The sequence below is a fragment of the Peromyscus leucopus genome, chromosome X (genome assembly GCF_004664715.2).
Source record: "Peromyscus leucopus breed LL Stock chromosome X, UCI_PerLeu_2.1, whole genome shotgun sequence".
Classification (NCBI taxonomy): domain Eukaryota; kingdom Metazoa; phylum Chordata; class Mammalia; order Rodentia; family Cricetidae; genus Peromyscus; species Peromyscus leucopus.
Genome location: NC_051083.1, coordinates 49,398,374 through 49,416,912, shown reverse-complemented (window position 1 = coordinate 49,416,912; position 18,539 = coordinate 49,398,374). Strand labels below are relative to the sequence as shown.

At 36.8% G+C, this 18,539-nt stretch overlaps 1 protein-coding gene across 1 annotated transcript in view; it reads left to right on the top strand.

The window, feature by feature from the left end:
• The first annotated feature begins 2,669 nt into the window (after positions 1-2,669).
• Positions 2,670-18,539, top strand: part of Il1rapl1 (interleukin 1 receptor accessory protein like 1) — a 1,261,588-nt gene continuing 1,245,718 nt past the window's right edge. Inside the window, exon 1 of the mRNA XM_028885184.1 lies at positions 2,670-3,715. The gene's annotated coding sequence lies outside the window, so the exon portion shown is untranslated. The remainder of the gene's footprint in view (positions 3,716-18,539) is intronic.

The window sequence follows — 18,539 nt, the reverse complement described above, 5'->3', positions numbered from 1 at the left end:
CAAAGCATTTTATAAAAGGAATATCTTACTATGTCACCCAATAGCCTTGAAATCAGTGTGTAGCTCAAGCTACTTTGGAATTTATGTCCTCTTGCCTAAGCTTCCTGAATGGTGAAATTTTAGATATGTTCTATCATACCTGGCTTAAAGTCTTCTTTTTAACACCCATCATGGGTCCCGGGTTTGTTTCTTCCCCAGTGTGGGGAGAGGTCAGCCATTTCCCGATTTTAAAATAAAATCACAATATATTGTTTAATGCTTCAAACATCTGCAAATGAGAATTCAGTGAAGTAATTAAATTTCTTAATTAGATGCACCTTGCAGCTGCTGTTCGTCTTAATTGGCAATAATGCAGCCACATTTTGTTCTGACACATATCTTCAGAAGAGTTAGAGAACTGAAGGGAGGCAAGAGGAAAATGTTCCCACACAGTTCAAGACAGTTCGCACAAAGAGGATCCCATGGCAACAAACAGTGAGGCCCACAGTTGGCTCTGTAAGATCCAGGAATAGACAATGCTTCACCTCAGATTCAAACAAACACTTCCCGTTCTTGATCTGAAGAGAAAGCTTTGAAAAATCATCTCTTTCAATAGGTTTGGAATGGTCCAATATTCACCTGTGTCTTTAAAGCACTTCTCCAGGCTTTCTGATGCTCTCTGTAGCCCATGTCAAGGTAATATTTCAAGTTGTGCCCTGTGTGGGTAACAAACTGACTTGCAGAAACATTGCAAATGCAGGATTTGAATTTTTCACTCATGCATACCTGAACCACACCTTGGCAACAGGTTCATTTTAACTACCATTTTACAGATAAAGAAAGAAATTGAGGTCAAGAAAGATTAGTGATTCCTATGGATAATTATGCCAAGTTAGGAATAGAATTTTAGCTCAGATCTGAGCCTATAACCTAAGACTTGTACGTCTAAACTTTGCTTGAAGCAACTAAGTGTACATTGGAAGACTAGTTCTTCACTTAAGTGGGTCAGCAAAATGACAGTGCAACAAGGTATAGTAAAAATGGATAATTCACTAGGAAGGAGTGGGAGAATTTTCTTTTCAAACTCTAGCCTTGACATTTTTCCAAATTGTAGCATATGTTGAGGGGACAGGCAGAAGAGAGCCACATACACACTAGAGGTTAGCCTGGGTTAAATCCCTTCAGAAAAACCATGTCAGTCTTGAAAATGCACTAGCCTTTTAGCACATCTGCCCTCACCTTGGTTTATGGTTTACAACTTCAATTTAATTGACATTCCATCAAAATACAGATTGGCCTTCCCTTTCTGTCTCCCTGCCCTCATTCACCCTCACCTGTGCGCTGACTTATTATTCTAGCTTCTAATTAATTTACCCCCATTTTTTCAAGTGCTTAATCTACCTCCAATTTGTGCTTCAGTTCCTGAATTATATGAAGACAGAGTTCGCAAGGTCCAAGGTTGCTTTGCCTATTTACTTTTCTACCTTTGGTGTATCTTGTGAAGTCTTCCAGTTAAAAAGCTTGAGGAAAATCTTGTTCAGCAAGTTAAGGTTTTCAGAGTTGGCACTGCAGTGGGTGGTTGGGAATAGCTCAAGTGTGGGGAGAGAGAGGGATGGTGGCAGAAAAGCATTTATCTATCTCTCCTCTTTGCCTGTTTACTCCATTGTCAGAACCTAATGCTGAGGCTGCAGTGTAAATACGCTCACTTCCCCAGGGGCTTGCTACTCTAAGTGCAGTATGTAATCTGACAGCATTATTACAGTCCACGGACCAGCTTATTAGAGACTCAGGCTCTCAGGCCTCACACAACATCTACAGAATAAAAGTGCATACATTAAAGTCGGGGAATCAAAGAATTAAGAGTTTCATAACATCTCAAAGTACAAAGGCAAGGAACTTTAAAATAAGTAACTCCCTTATTTATCTACAAGTACCTACTTTTGTCCCTCATCCCTCAACACAAATCCGTTTCAGAAAAATGCAGCGAACTCTAATGAAGTATGGGAATCTTTACCGCTTGGGAAGAGGATCCTCTTCAATCTCGTCCTACCAGTTTCTCTTCCCACTCCCTTATCCCCTTCCCTGCCCCCCTCCGCACAAGGGGAGCCCACCACAATCATTCTTCTCCCAAACCCTGTCTCTATGGGAAGATTTTGCTCCTCCACAAACTGAGGCAGCTCCTGCTGGGAGGGTAACTGCCTGAAGGATTTACAGTTTACATACCAATACAGAGAGAGTGAGAGAGGAGCACTTTGCAAAACTGCCCTTTAGGAACGATTATCACCTCGCCACCTGAGACACTGAGCTGTGTTTTCATGTCACACCACCCACTTTTTTAATAGGAGAGAGAGAGAGAGAGAGAGAGAGAGAGAGAGAGAGAGAGAGAGAGAGAGAGAGAGAGAGAGAGAGAGAGAGAGAGGTCGCGCGCTATAATAAATCTTCAAAGAGAAAAGACGAAAGGAGGATATTATGAGTGTGTCCGACTAGGCATTTCTCTCTGTACCTTTCAGCTGCCTAGAAAAATGTAATCACAATTCTAAGGTGGCTAATGCAAGCCTGGGTAAACGTCCAATTGGCTGGGCCACTTTTGCCTTTTAGGACAGATTCCCATTATTCCTTCCAGGGTCCTTTCCGAAAGATTCCCAGGCTACCGTTCTTCCTCTTCGGGTCTTCTGCAAACTAAAACTCGCAAAGCGGTGGCTGTCTGTGGATTGGCTAGTACTAAAATATCCATTGGGTGGCAGTAATACTATCCTCTTTATGACTTGCAGCAAACCAGAGAATGCATTCAATCAAATGAACCGATCTTGTAGAAACACTGGAATCATTTATGCATTGCAGTTTCTCTTTCTTGTTTTCGCTCCTTCTTCTCTGGGATATTTTGAGTGGATTCTGGCTATTAATCAAGATCTCGTGCTGTTCGCGGTTTGCTTGTCGTTTTCGCTCAGGATTAGCATCATTCAAGATAAACGCAAAGCTGCTTCCCCCCACCCACTCTCTTTTGAAAAATCATTTTTGGGGTCTGCTGAAGAGAGCTAGGACCCAGGAGACACCTTCCCAAACAGCAGGGGTTGTGTGCTTTCACATAGCAGTACTGTACAAGGAAAACCCCGTCGGATCTGTTATTGCGGGATACTTGTGAAATACACATAGGATTCTTTCTTATGGCTGCATCCCGGATCTGGAAATTTTACTTGGGGACCAGGAAGATTTGAAAGGCTACATGTATCCAGAAGATTTGCAAGCAAGACTCCGATTCTTGTCATAGAGCTCACAGACTTCTTCACTTATCGTCCGTTTTCCTTCTTTAAAAAAAAAAAAAAAACCAAAAACAAAAAACAAAAGAACAAAAAACCACACATTTAAAATTTTTCTCCTCTTTTTCTGATCTCTCCTCCTTCAGTCTCTCATTTTTTATTCTGCCTATTCTTTTTTTCGTCCTAGTATTTTTTCCCCTTCCGTGCTCTGCACCTGGATTGTATCGTCACTAAACAATCGGGCACTTTGAGAACTAACTGGAGACAGTCTTGTAGGAAAGATCTGTATGGAATTATCTGCTTTTATGGTGAACTTGGCATTTGTGAATGGGTATCTTGTTCACAATATTAATTGCTAGCCAAAACAAGAAAAAGAACACAGGAGTAAAACGTGGATTTTTCTGAATACGCATTGTGATGACCAGCAATTACCTTACCGACTGATATCCAGAGGAGAATAATTTGGAAGACTGTTGTGGGTAAGGTCATTTTTATATGTAGACCCATCAGTGGCGTGAGCAAACTTGGGCGTCTGTAATGGGAATGGGTGACTTGGATGATTGCTGCATCGCATTGATGGCTGTGATGTGGCCGTTATTGGCACTGAATGGAATAACTGCAGTTGGGTGTGTGTGTGTGTGTGTGTGTGTGTGTGTGTGTGTGTGTGTGTGTGTGTGTGTGTATTCTGAGTATAACTGGAAATAAATCAAAGAATTACTCCCCAATTATTTCGGTGTGGAAGGGAGTCTTGGATTAATTCTGGATAGACACTCTTTGTTTGGATGCAATATTTGTGGTTCCTGCATTCTGGAGGGATAGCATCGGTAAAAGGAGCACTTACTGAAGAGCCCATTTCAAATGAAATGCGCTACTCTTTATTCTTTAAAAGAAACATGTTTTCAACTCAGTGCAGCATTCTGCTGCATTTCCCAGCCGCAATGGGACCAGGGATATCCCACTTGTCAAGTTCCTAAACTTTAAGGTGATAATCATTGTTAATTGTTCTCCAGGTTCTGGTTATTGGAGATAATTAAGTGCTGTGGACTACTTTTCTATTTATTCTAGTGGATTATCATTCAGGGGAAAAAAGAAAAGACTGAAATGATGAGTAAAATAGAGAATAATAGAGCAATATTATCTTAAATATCACCAACGTACATTCTTTCCTAAGTTTGATTGCCCAATAATTGAATTATTTACCCAATACCCTAAATAGCTGAAGCTACAACCCACGTGCAGGGGAGTCAAAGGTCTGGAAGTGGAGATGATCCTTTTATTGCAATGCAGCTAGCTTGGGAAATGCAGTCAATTACACACTTCTCTCAACCTTAAGTTGAAGATGTGTTCTATCTGTTATTTTACCCTTTTACTAAAAAGTTAGAGACTACAGCACTCAGGATTCTTAAGCATACATATTCTGCCTGGGAAATGGGATAAAAAAAATCGATATTGATGACGTGGTTCAGTGCACTGTACTGCAATGCTAAAGTCCCATATTCAGTACCTACGATGAGAGAATGGAGCATTTGCATGTGTTATAAATCTTACCTGGTAGATTGATCTGAAGGGGAGGGGAGAAGATATGTGGATATGTAGGAAGATGGATGGAAGTCGTGCATAATCGGTGATTATGTAACTTCATTACATCAGTGAGCTTCAGTCAACGATAGTGAGATGGAATGATTGTATAGAGAGAGCCTCCATCACCCTGTTAACTTTTGAAGGCTTGTAACAGCTAACAGAGGAGGAGGGCAGACAGAGATTAGCTCCAAGGGTCCTGTAAACCTTGATCTCTGCGGCGAATTTAACATGAGTTTTCTCACAGTGAGTTTCTGAGGGCTAGAAGATCATGTAAGCTTTAGGGCTGGATGGGAGCAATTTTAGCCACACCCGTGGAGAGTCAAAATGTGTCTGCAATGTTTCACAAGTGCCCCATTGAGTCTTTGGGGCTGATGATTCCAGCCAAGGTCATAGTTCTTTTCCCTATGGTTGAAATATATGACCTCAACTGAGTGGAAAGTTAAATCCACTGAAATGACTGAGGTAGACTGAAGGGAAGGATCATTTAGTGTCCCCTCTTGCATTTTTCCTGGTAGAGCTTGATGCAAATTTCAGTCTGGTGGTTCCCTCATAAAAAATGATGATTGCTTCCACAGTGTGTCAGAAATGAGTGCTTCTTACCTTTATCTTTGCCATGACAACCTCGTTCTGGGCCATTTTAACCCTCAGGGAAATAGAGAAGTAAAAAATTTTAAAGGTAGCAACACCATGTTAAATTAAAAAAAAACAACAACCCAAGATGATTTCGAATTCATTGTTAACACAAATCCTAGAAATCAAGAGCAATCTATTTTCAAGTTTTAGTTAATGAATGCCTTAAAAGACATGTTGCAGTCATTGGAGACTTTTACCATGAGATGAGATAAATGCACTGTGATCACTGTACAGAGGAGGGAACACTGCAGAAGAAAATGTCATTTTCCTTCATGCTTTATTTGGAGCTGTGATTTTTCTTTTTTCTTTCTCTTTTTTCTTTCTTTCTTCTTTTCTTCTTTCTTTCTTTCTTTCTTTTTTTTTTGAAGCAGATGCATATCAGCTTCTTAGGCCTTCCACTGTTTCAGGATTTACCCCTCACAAGTAGATCACACACATACACACACACACACACACACACACACACACACACACACACACACACACAAACATGAAAGCTGTTGATATTCTATCCCTGGCCATTTGAGTCTTATCTAGTAGTTCTAGTTCTAATTTTCCTTTGCATTTATTTTGCAAAGATGGCTAAAAGACTTTCTGGCTGAGTGCTGAGATGATTCTTTCTGGTTTTGTTTGATTTCCTGCATTTCATTTTGGTGAAGTCAGGGGTAGGATGCAGAGACTCCCTAAGTAACTTTGAAAAGATTTCCTCACCTCAAATCAGGTGGTGGGATTGTGGAATGAAATTTTGAGGTCTGATATTTGAGGTGACTTTCTTATTTCTGCAGAACATGCCCAAACATTGATATATTGTGCCAGTGAATTTGGAGGTTTGGTGTTCATATTGTGTAGGAAATTGAATGTGAAGTTAACTCCTGATTCCTTCCTTCAGGGGTCAGGGTAACACTACAGCTGCTTCCAGGCTGGTAGTCTCCAGCTACGTGCAGAAATACAGCCTGCAATGATATTTTTTCCTATATCCTCAATTTTCACATTGTATAAATGACTTCCTCAGTTGTTTTCTGGCTTACACCACACATATGTTGCCCAACAGGGAATCTTCTTGAGATTTTCTAATCCTAATAAACGATGGAAATAAATATAGACGGGAAAGAAGTCTGTTTCAAAAGACAGAGTGTGAAATCAGTACATACGTGTAATTGCTATCTATTTGCCTAAAGACTACATATACTCACATCAGGACAGATAGTTTCAGACATTTTAATGGCTACTTGTAACCTGTTACTTTCTTTAGGAAGATTATGTAATGAAGGCACTTCATAGCATTGATATTAAGTGTCCTGCAAATCAATAATAAATAGTTTTGCTTAATAGGAAAGCATTTAAACATGCAACCAGTGAGTGGTGTAACATATAATGTGTCTTTTTCTATTTTATTGCCTTTTAAGCTAAGGTCATGTATTTTATTGCTTCTTTTGAAGCTAAAATCATGTACATATATTAGAAAATTTTGGGTAAAAAACAACTACCATTTATGATATGAATATGTCAGCTACTGATTTCTTTCCTAATAAATTACTTCAGTAAAATTGGGAGATCTAGCAAAGAAGTAATCATAATATTCCCACAAATGGAGAAAATATAAATGACATTTTTATTGCAGTATATTTGAACACATCAATGTTATTTTAAACAGACTGATAAGTAAAGCATTTTCTGAAACTGAAATTTGAGAAAGAATATTTATATTTTGAAATTTTTTAGATTCTTGTGTATTTACTGAAATGTTTTGTATATACTTAGTATTAAAATGAACATGATCTTGACAGTTGAGAAATCTCATGTTTTCATAAGGAGGGTTACTTTATAATTTGTAACAACTAAAGAAGTATTGATTATTAAGATTTAAATATAGCAGGTTTTCTGGTAATACTGAAGTTATGAAGCATAATTATAATTTTACTATTTGAGCAGATATAGATAAGGTCATGTCAGCATTTTTCTTATTAAATTCCAGCCCAATTTTCATTAGTCATATCAGGAATCTCAAAGAGAAAAGAATCCACTTGTAGGAGACTGGGTTGACTCATTTTTCCTGACTTGTATTTCAGGCTCTGTTAGTTAGGACACTTGTACCCTCTGACACTACATTTGACCTGCAAGACTTCCAGAGAGCCATAAAAAATCGAGTAATTGCATATTGCTCTGAATAAAGGAGACAGTGTGTGTCTAAGTGCTTACCAATATGCTCTACATTAAAAACATATGCAAATATTAGGATTCCCCTATCTTATGAATTTTTCAGAATATCTTTTTAGTGTCCTAATTATAAACCTTTATAGATATTTTCTAGTATCTATTACTATCATCTGATAGGTAATATCATTCTGCGATTAAACAACATAGGTAAATGAAAAGCTTTTGAGACAAGATCTTACTCACCATTCAGTTTTGTTTTTCAGGGATACTCATAAGGGAATATAGTTGTCTTAAGTATTTAAAACATAATTGCATTTGCATCAAATTCAAAAAATTTTGTGTGGATACTTTAAGGAGATAATTTTCTCCCAGTTAATGCCCCTGAGTACATAGGATCTGTTTCTGGCAAGAGGACTACACAAACAAATGCTTACAAACAAACTTGATGCTACCACTTGATTTGGGTCAACTAACCACAAAGCCACTCTCAAGGATCATTTTATTTACCAAAGTATATGGGCTTGAGTACCCAGAGTAATAGAGGAAATGAGAAAGGAAAGGCACCAGTACTGTTTGTAATTTTCTAGTTGCAATAATTACTAACGTTCTTTAGGGGGAAGCAATCCCCCATGTGTCACTGCTAAAGCTGCATTTCTTTAATGCTTGCATTTTAACATAAACATATTCACACATATGAAGAAGACATTGCTCATTACCTGAGTTTCAGTATCTGGTTTATGTGGATGACTAAATAGGTTAAGAAGTAAGTTTTTTTTTGTTTTGGTTAAGACAGAAATGGAAACTGTAAAAATCCTGTAAAATACAAATTAGTGTTCATGAACTTAAATAACACTTGTGTTAAAATAGAACCTCCTCTCAGTTCCAGGTTTTTTTTTTTTTTTTTTTGCTTTTTATGTTAAAGATCCTCAATATTTCTTTATTTTGGATAAATCTTGTCATGTATATTTATCTTACTTCGTTGATGCCTATAAATAGCAAGTATTTCTTTGCTATCCCATATTTAAAATATATATCTGTGTCATGGAAATATTTCAGTTATGATCTAGCAGGTTTGCAAAGGAATATCATAGAAATGTAAATAGGCTTGTTTATTTTGACAAATTCAGTTAATCACCTTACAAATATGCTTTTAATTTTCACCCAGAGAATGCCACCCTGGAGTGTCTTACAATGTGTATAGCATACCATTACAGGCCAACCACATGGCTCAATGGACATACCCCTTGCTGCTTACCCTGGCCATTGGCTCACAATGACAAATCCTCAGTTGGCATGCTTACTTGGTTCTGCTGTGCAGAAACACTATTCAAGTGCCAAAAGCCTAAGATTCCTAAGGCTTGTAGCTACAGAAAAGGGATGACTGAATGGCTTAGTATTGCCTTCCAATCACATAATCTGAAATTGCCAAGCAGTGAGCTGTGGATAAAGCAAAAGGAGGAAGCAAAGCACTTTAGTATTTTACTTCTATTTTTTTTCATATTATAACATTAAAAGGATCATTTTTTTTCATGGCAAGATATTCAAAAGGTTTGTTGTAGTTAACTGCATGTACACACACACATGCACACACACACTCACACATATTGCAATAAATAACATTAAATGAACAATGTTATTCCTACCTAAATTTGAGAGTGAAATACTAAGTCAGGATATAGTGTGTGGTGTGTGAATTCACTGAAAAACTGAAAATATTCTCCTGGCATGGTTAAGGTTAACCAATATTTACATGCAACAATCATTTTGTTAGCATACTGCTAATCATGGACTAATATATTAATTTAAATGAAATTAAATGGTAATTGGGGCTAGAGTTAAGAGCACTGGCTGCTCTTCCAGAGACCCTGGGTTCAGTTTCCAGCACCCACACAGCAGTGCTTAACTGTAACTCCAATTCTAAGGGATCTGATGCCTTCTCCAGGCACTAGGCAGGCACATGATGCACAGACATACATCCTGCCAAAAGTTCCAGAGACATAAAATAAAATGACATAAAAATTAATTTAGTAAAATGTCAAAAGTCATTTAATCAGTTTACCATTCAGTGTCACTTGCTAAAGAACGTGTATAATAACAATAAAAAATTGTACATGCATTGGGGTGTGTACAACTGAGTGAATAAATACCTTCAGAATACATTGTTTATCCATGTACAAAGTTTAGTGTAGAATATAAATTCTAGACTGCATTAAGTTAAATTTTCATGTATTCAGAGTCAAAATGCTTAACCTTGCATCTGCACATGAACCATGTTTATGTAACATTGAAAAGGAACAGTAAGCTGTTACTGTGGGTCTTGCATCTACAGAGTTAAGTTTGCGGGGTACATGGGCTTTGGAGTGTATAACCTCCTGAAGTTTCCACCATTTTCAGACTGACTTTCAAATTTATGCTTCAAAGGTTATCATAAAATCATTATGTATGCATCACAAAATAATAACTTTAAAAAAGATTGTATTGCTACCACAAAAAATAATTCATTTCAATATAACCAGAGGTAACTAGGGGAGAGTCATGAGAATCTAATGGAATTGTGCAAAGTTGATGAGTAAAAGATGCTCCATTATATTGTTTTACACAAGGAAATTGTGAGCCAGTGAAATGAAACGGAGTTTCCGAGATCTTTCAGTTTGTTGGCCCACTTATCATTTATGTTTCTGATTCCTTGATAAGGTGTTAAGTCCACAGAAGAGTATTTTATTTATATTGCAATATTCCCTGACATACCATATTGTCGTCTTAGTAGATAGTAAAGATAGTCAAGTTCTTTGGGGGGTTAATGTTACTAGACGTAGTACTTTAGACTGTAGCTCACTTTAGTGACTTGTGATCACTTTCCTACTGCCCCACGTGTACTATATGGACTGAAATCTTATATTTATGTACATTGTGCTACTCTTGGCTTTATTTGATGTCTGTGGGCATCATACAAGGGAAGGGTTGGGAAAAAAATAGGTCACTGGTGAGTCTCCTTGCTTTTTCTGAACATTTCTTTCCCCAGTAGTTGTATATCTCTTCTCATGCAGAGAATTGCTCCTGTATAGAATTCTTCCCTTTTTGTCAAAAAGTGACCCTGAAATGACTTCTGCAAACATTTCACTCTCTGGACTTTAGGACAGCTGGCTTTGTCTCTATATTGCACGCTGCTTGCTTGCTTCCAAGAGATTCTACTAAGGACCCTTTTCTAAATGTATTTTAGTCACTCATTATTCTTTAGAGATAAGAGTCTCTTTTTAAATGTCTCCACTAATAGGTACACTCTCTTATATATGCAGCAATGGAGTAATTTTGAGAAAGTAAAGAGTAATATGTATGGAGCTTGCTGGCCTACAATAACATAGCTACTAACCGAGAGACTAGCAGTTCATAGATCTATTTATCTATCATCTTTGAATTATCTATCTGTATTATGTGTATTTATATATTCAAGTGACTACACAGAGACCTCTGTATACATAGTCACATAAACATGTTAATTTTTAAATTGTAATTAAAACACAATATAAAATTTATTCCCCTTTTCTTTCTTCCTTCCAACACCTCCTGTTTCCTATACCTCCAGTCGAAAGACTCCTCCTTACTCCCTCCCAAAGTAATGGCATCTTTTTCTTTAATTATTATTGTTGCATATGTGCATAAATAATAAATAAAACCTTATGAATGCACTTAGTGTTTATATGTACATAACTTCAAGGCTGCCCACTTAGTATTGTGTATCTAATTGTGGCCTTTTTATTTTTTGATACAATATGAACCCTAGCTAATAGGCTAAATGGAAAGATTGTAATAGCAATAATCACTCCTTAGGACTATAATAGTAACACTTACAGAAAGTATGATATTAGATTTTTTTTCTCACTCAAAGCTGCCTTCAGAAGACTACATTTTAGATGGTGAGGTGAAGAGAGGACTGTGAAGATCATATTTTCATTCAGGAGAGATGTTGCTATGTACTCCAGACATACTAGTAGGCAGCTGTTAACATTTTCCTGTATGGAGAAATGACACTGCCTAGGAACACTCTGATGTTTACAGCCTCACCATGAACTTTATTTCCAAAGAGACATAGCCAGGGGAGAAAAACACAGCAATAAAAATGGGAAAAAGAAAGGCTTAGAATAGTTTGTGTAAACAAAGCTTCATGTAGCCAAGGGAGAAAATTTGAATATAAAAAATGAATCTGGTGGCTCTCAGTGTTTAGTGTTTGAATATCCCTGTTACAGCTCCTAATTGTTCTCACCATGACAAAACTTCTGAATAGTACTCAAGAGGAACCCAGCTCCACAGTGTGCAGGCTAAATTCATTCAGGGGCTCTCTGGGGAGTTTGGACTGCTGCTCTTCCTTCTTGGGATTTTCCTACAGGGCCCTTAAATCACAGTCTGGGAGGAAGTTGCTCATGTCAGTGGGTGTGCTCTTCTCAACGACTGAACGGTTTAGTTTAGCTCCAGGAGCAGGTGCCTGTCAGTCCCATATTTCTCGTCACCAGAATCATGCAGGACATGTAGTAGTATGTCAGTAAATAATTGCATAATAATGCTTAAATACTTTCGAATTGCAAATCAGTTTTAGATTTATGTTCCCCAAAACGTGCTGTGTTGTAAGTTGAGACTAAAGCTTTTAATGTAGGAAAGTAATAAAAGAAAATTGTAAAATAAAGGAGAGAAGATGAGTAATAGTTTTTTGCTTACAAGTGTCAGAAGAGGAAATTACTGGCCTACTCTGTTCCCCTCCTTTCATCTTTTCCTTTCCTTTCGCCCCAACTATAGTTTTTTAATTACTATTATTATTTTGAGACAGAGTGTTACTGTGTAGCTCATGCTGAATTTAAACAAGGGGACCATCTGCCTCAGTTTTCTGAGTGCTGCAATTCCAGGTGTGTGCCACCCCAGTCAGCTACCAACATAGTCATTTAAGTTAATTCACTATTCAGAAGCAAGAGGTACAAAAATGAACAATAGTAGATATCTGAGTCCAAAGATGAATGGTTCAGTCGAAGATGTGGCTAAGAAACAGAACCATATATAACAGAAATTCAAGGCAGTTTTCCATGTATACTTCTAAGAGTGATATCAAATAGAGTGGAAATTTAGAAAAAGGCCAGAATTCATAGATAGTAATTAGGGGAAACTTACTAAAGGAGACAGACTTCATGTTAGACTTTGAATGAACTAATATAGGTATGGATGTGTTCTAACATTCCAAATAAGGGAGAGACTTAACATGCACACACACACACACACACACACACACACACACACACACACACAAGTTGTAAGTAGGACCAAATGCAGCATGATTAGACCAAAGCCAATACCCTAGCTTCCCTAATGAGTCAGATATACAATGTGAAATGTATAAAGATAAGGCTAGAGTCCCAGAACTACACATCTGATTGTGATGAGCTAGTGTAATAAGGTTGTGTGAACGTAAGAAAAAAGAACATTTAATAAACTACTCACATTTATGCTTAGGAAAAACAGGAACAGTATGAAAGCCTGTATCTCCCAAGTACATTGATTTTTAATTTTGTGAAGTTCCAAAGATCTCCTTAGTATTATCTTTAGTGCAATTGTGTTACAATGAACCCTAAAGCTCCAGTTGCCATCATTGTCTGTCTTCATATCCTCTTTGTCTTTTCTCTTTTTCTGAGACAGGACAGAGGATAGACGTTACACACACACACACACACACACACACACACAGAGAGAGAGAGAGAGAGAGAGCTTTACAAACTGTAGATGCCATCATGTGTAATGAGACTAGTGTATTTAAATTATATTTTCAGCCGGGCGGTGGTGGCACATGCCTTTAATCCCAGCACTCGGGAGGCAGAGGCAGGCGGATCTCTGTGAGTTCGAGGCCAGCCTGGTCTCCAAAGCGAGTTCCAGGAAAGGCACAAAGCTACACAGAGAAACCCTGTCTTGAAAAACCAAAAAAAAAAAAAATTATATTTTCTTAGTAGGGTTAGAAATTTGTCATGAATCCTAGCAAAACATGGCAATTCAAGTATAATTATTCAATGAATAAATGAGAATATTTAAACTATATATATTTACAGTAATGATAACAGCAAAGTGAACCTAAAGTGGCAGTTGAAATGGAATGGGAAAATTGAAGAAAATAAAAGGAGAAAAAAAGAAAAAGGAAACACTTTATATAAAATAGAAATACAATTTCCAAAATGATTTTATTCTAAGATCATGTGGGGAAAGAATATTGTTTATAGTAGAATTTGCATTCAGTAAGATACTAGGTTTTATTACTAGCCAGTGTGAAGATTTTGCTAACTGGCAATAATTATAACAATTTTGAATAGTAGATGAAAAAGAGAGAGTAAGCCTCCTACTAGAGAAAAATAATCCCATGCAAGCTCAATTTAAAGTATTGTCTTGATTAGATACTTTGCCTTTACTTCTAATAAGCAGAAGAAAAGATTCACACAATGTCCACCTTAGACATTTGACCTTTTTTTTGGGGGGGGGGATAGAAATTCTTTTCCCAGTAATGCTCCTCTGAAGCACTAGCTTTTCTATGCAATCCTTAGCTTTGCTCTCTCAGAGGCCATGACACTCTTTTGCCTAATGGTGGCCTTTTTAAAAAAAAAACATTTTCATGTGCAGCAGCTGTCTCCAGTTTCATGTCCCTTCATTCTTTCTTCTGTGTCTCATTTGCCCTGTATGCTCCTTTTCATGGACCTTCCAAGGAAGTCTGAGAAAAGTAGTTGGCTCAGGGTTTGACCAAGAGAAGACAAACTGATAGTGCATTAATAAGAAAAAAAAGTAGAAGAAACCACGAAGTATTTTTTTCTAAACTTTATGAGATCACTCCTTGTTGAAATTCCAGTAATCTGGGAACTTGTCAATACTGATGAAAACATGAAGAAGAATGTGCTTTTTTTTTTTTTAGGCACAAGCTACGTGTAATATGCATCATCATTAGAATTTACCTAAAAGAACAAGTATCATAGTTCACTGTGATACAAAGAAATAAGTCCTTTCTACTCTGAAATTCTACTACAACTTTAGTAATCACTCTGAGTGTGGGCTTGTGAAGGTCACAGGACAGCTTGCAGTAGTCAGCGCTCTCTTCCCACCATGTGGGTTCTCCAATTGAGCCCAGGTCTTTGGACTTGATGGTAAGTACCTCTACCTATTGAGCCATTTTGCTAGCCCCAGTCATCACTATCCTTTAGTCCTATTACACGATCAGAGCTACTTCATTCATATTCATCTGAATTGATTTACTCCTTCACCCAGAAAAATGAGATGTATCATTTTGGGGCCCTCTCTTTTGTAATGATGTGATGTGTAGTGTATTACTATAAGCTAAAGATGTCCAAGGTAGTTCTCATTATTGAAACATTATAAGCTAGTAGAAGGGTGTTGTGTTACCTGTTTGCAATCCTAGCATTTATGAGACAGAGGCCAGAGATCATGAGTACAAGGACACCCTGATCCACATAGTGATACCGTCTCAGAGGGGGAAAATGAGCTTATAGACTAGTGAGGAGGCACAAATTCTTCAATTACTTTCTCTCTAAGCATAATTTGAAATGTAGAATTGCACCTAGAAGTTTCTGTTGCCTTTAAGGCAGATGAAGAAACTGGCTGCCTTTGGTTGCAAGTGAGCCCTAAGCAGTTTCTTTAGGAAGTTCTAGACTCCTTATGGTCCTTAAATTTATTTCAAATTCAGTCATGGAGCTGAAATTTGTAATCCCATACCCAGCAGTTGCTGTATAGGGCATAGACACTGTCTTGCACAGTGATGTTCTCAATTGCCAAATAGGCATATAGACCATGAAGAGAAAAATGGTTGGTCTTTGGAAGCTCTGACAAGCTAGCAGTATTCTCTCAGTTGTGGAGGTACACTTTACTGATATTGCAGGAAGCTACTGGATTAATGTAAGGAAAAGAATAAGGAAACTAAATGTATTTGATTACAAAGAATTACTGTACATAGTTTTATTCCTGGGAATTTTTTTCTGAGGAATATAATGAAATCATAATTAGTCATGCTATAAATTTCCAGGTCACAAGTACATGAAAAACATCACATATGTTCCTCAGACTTCCATGCACAGTGAGAAAGGTATTGAAAATCCATGTTTAGTAGTTGACATGAGACATTTTCTTCTTCTTCAGCAGTTCATTTGTTTGATTATAAAGGCTAGGAGAGGATTTTCTTGCAGGTCAAAGAAGGGATAAGGCAATGGAATAAAGTGGACCAACTTTTCTGAATTGTGAGGATAGTATGACAGTTCTTTGATTTGTAAGGGATAGTGAAAGTCCACAGATGGTACAAAGACTTAACTGAGTGGCAATGAATGTAGATTAACTGGTTGGTTCAGAGCAGAGAAAGCTGTATTTCAGTAATATTTGCTCAGCAGAGATTCTGAGTAAGTAGGGGAGGAGGGGACTAAACGTGAATTGATTAATTTAAAACTGTAGAGTTAAGTTATTGTAGAGTTCAATTTTTATTGTGATTTTCATATAATACTATTCATTTTTTGTATTATGTAGATGTATTAATTTCATTCTTGAATGCAAGGGAACTGCTATTACTTTAGATTTTAAAATGCTTTCTTCAACTGCAGTGAGGTGATAGGAGCACCTTCTATTTTCTTCTTGTGAAGATTTTCAGTCAGGTTGAAAACACTGACACCAATTTCCCCACTAATTTTTAAAAGCTGTTCATTAAATCATAGAAAATTTGAGCAGAAATGAATTCAGTGTACACTCTTGCAGACCAAAAACCTTTCTTCTCTACAACTAAAGTAATTATTCATGAACTAATGTTCATTTTAATAAACAACCCCATTTGACTTCTTTCTCCTCCATTCATGTGACATTTGACTAGACGGCTAACTCATTTCAGTTCATGAAATAGTCCCAGATTTTCTACCTACCCGTGCTTAGTAGCAAGAACAAGACTAGAATTAGCAGTTCTCTTAGTGCCGATTGAAGAAATGTACTGTTAAGCATTTTTAAACATTTGTCTTCTAAAATAAATTCAGTCTTATCACCCCCACAGCTACTCTTAAATAATTTGAAATTTTCTTCTCTGATCTTGGATTATCACTGGAATTAATAAAAACAGCTTATTAGGTATTTTTAGAAGATCAAATATTCAATGGAGGTAGAACTTCTTTTTCCATTACAATAATGAATTTAGGAAAGAAACCCTAACATCTTTATGTTTTCCGTATGTTTGAATAAATATATCATAGGGGGTCCAGGATCAGAATTATTCCATTTTTACTGATTGCATTGTGCTATTTGTGCACAGCATACATTTCCTTTTGTTTTCATAAATTTGAAATAGACAGTTTTTGTGCTAGCACACAGTGTCGCATCCATTATAGTAGGTAAGTCTTGGTATTTTAAGTTTCTTACTCAAAAGAGTTATGTAGGTGGTATAAGAATTGAGTGACGGCTATTGGAACAGACTATGCATCAGAAGTTATTTAAATCTCATCTATACTTGGAAGAAAAAAAGAGAATTGTTATTTCCTGCTTCTAAAATTACAATTGGCTTTAATTTCTACAGATTATAATAATTAAAATGTAGGCTTTTCTGTGAGCATATTCCTTGTAATACCAATTTCCTGAAATCAAAAATTCATGTCCTAGTAGATATTAGTTCACCCTTTATTGATTTTTGGAACTTCTACTAGTCCAGTCTCACTAGATGTAATGTTATTGTTAACTGTAATTTCAAAAGAATAAAAGTACATAAGCTAAAGCTTCACCATAGACTGGATTTGTGGAACTGAAAGATATTGAGAAAATTTAATTTTTTTTTTAACTTCACTAAATAATTTCTTAAATCATAGGTGCTTATTATACCTAGGTATCACAATCAAATCTTCAACACTTCAAAAAGGAATCACAGCACCCAAAGTATATATTTATTTACATTTTTACAGGCTATAAGAATTTAAGTGGAAATTGTTTCATACCTAAAGATAGTCTCTGAAATGACTTGTGTGAAACCTATTCTAAGTTTATGCTGAGAGTACTATAGCATGGGATAAGTCAGGGCAATAAAACATACTAATTTGAATGCCAATGTCATCATCATTACTATCGTCACAATTATTTTTTATCATCAGTATAAAAGGGCTGATATTAATTCAGCAGATATTATCTAACCAAAATGAACAGTACAGATCAGGACAGTGGCCCCTAAATTTAATGATCTGCAAGGTTTCCATGACCCCTGGAATAATGCCAGCTATGTGAGTCTTTGTGACAGACTTATGCCTTCACTCTATGTTAATGCAACAGTTAATGTAAATAGCTTTGATGCCTGAATGCTTGAAAGTTCCTCACCCCAAAGAACATTGTCAAAGGACATTGTGTGCTTCCAATTCACTAATAGCCATGTTCTTTTCCTCTTATCAGTTTGCTATTTTACATGTATTTCATAAAAAGCTCATATTTCACATTTATTTATTTATTTATTTATTTATTTATTTATTTATTTATTTATCTATTTATTCTCTGTGTATGTGATAGAATACACATCCACGTACCACAACATGTGGAGGTCAGAGGAAATCTTCTTGGAGTCAGTTTCCTCCTTCCACCATATAGGTTCTGGGGGTCAAATTTGGATCAAAAGATTTGGCAGCAAGCATTCTTTTGCACTGAGGCATCTCATCAGCCCTTATTATGATTCTTTATGTCTCCCCCAACTTGAATGTAAGGATGAAAGGCTACCCCTAATCAATTTGATTTACCATATGCGCTGGTGCCTCAGAGAGTCCTGGTTAACAGTGCAACTTTGTGGAAGGAGAGGAGGTATGTGTGGGGAAATCACTGTCTGTGTCTTGTTTTCAGTAAGATAATAAGAGAAAAGAAAGTATGATTAAAGCATACACCATATTGGTCTTTATATGGCATTGCCAT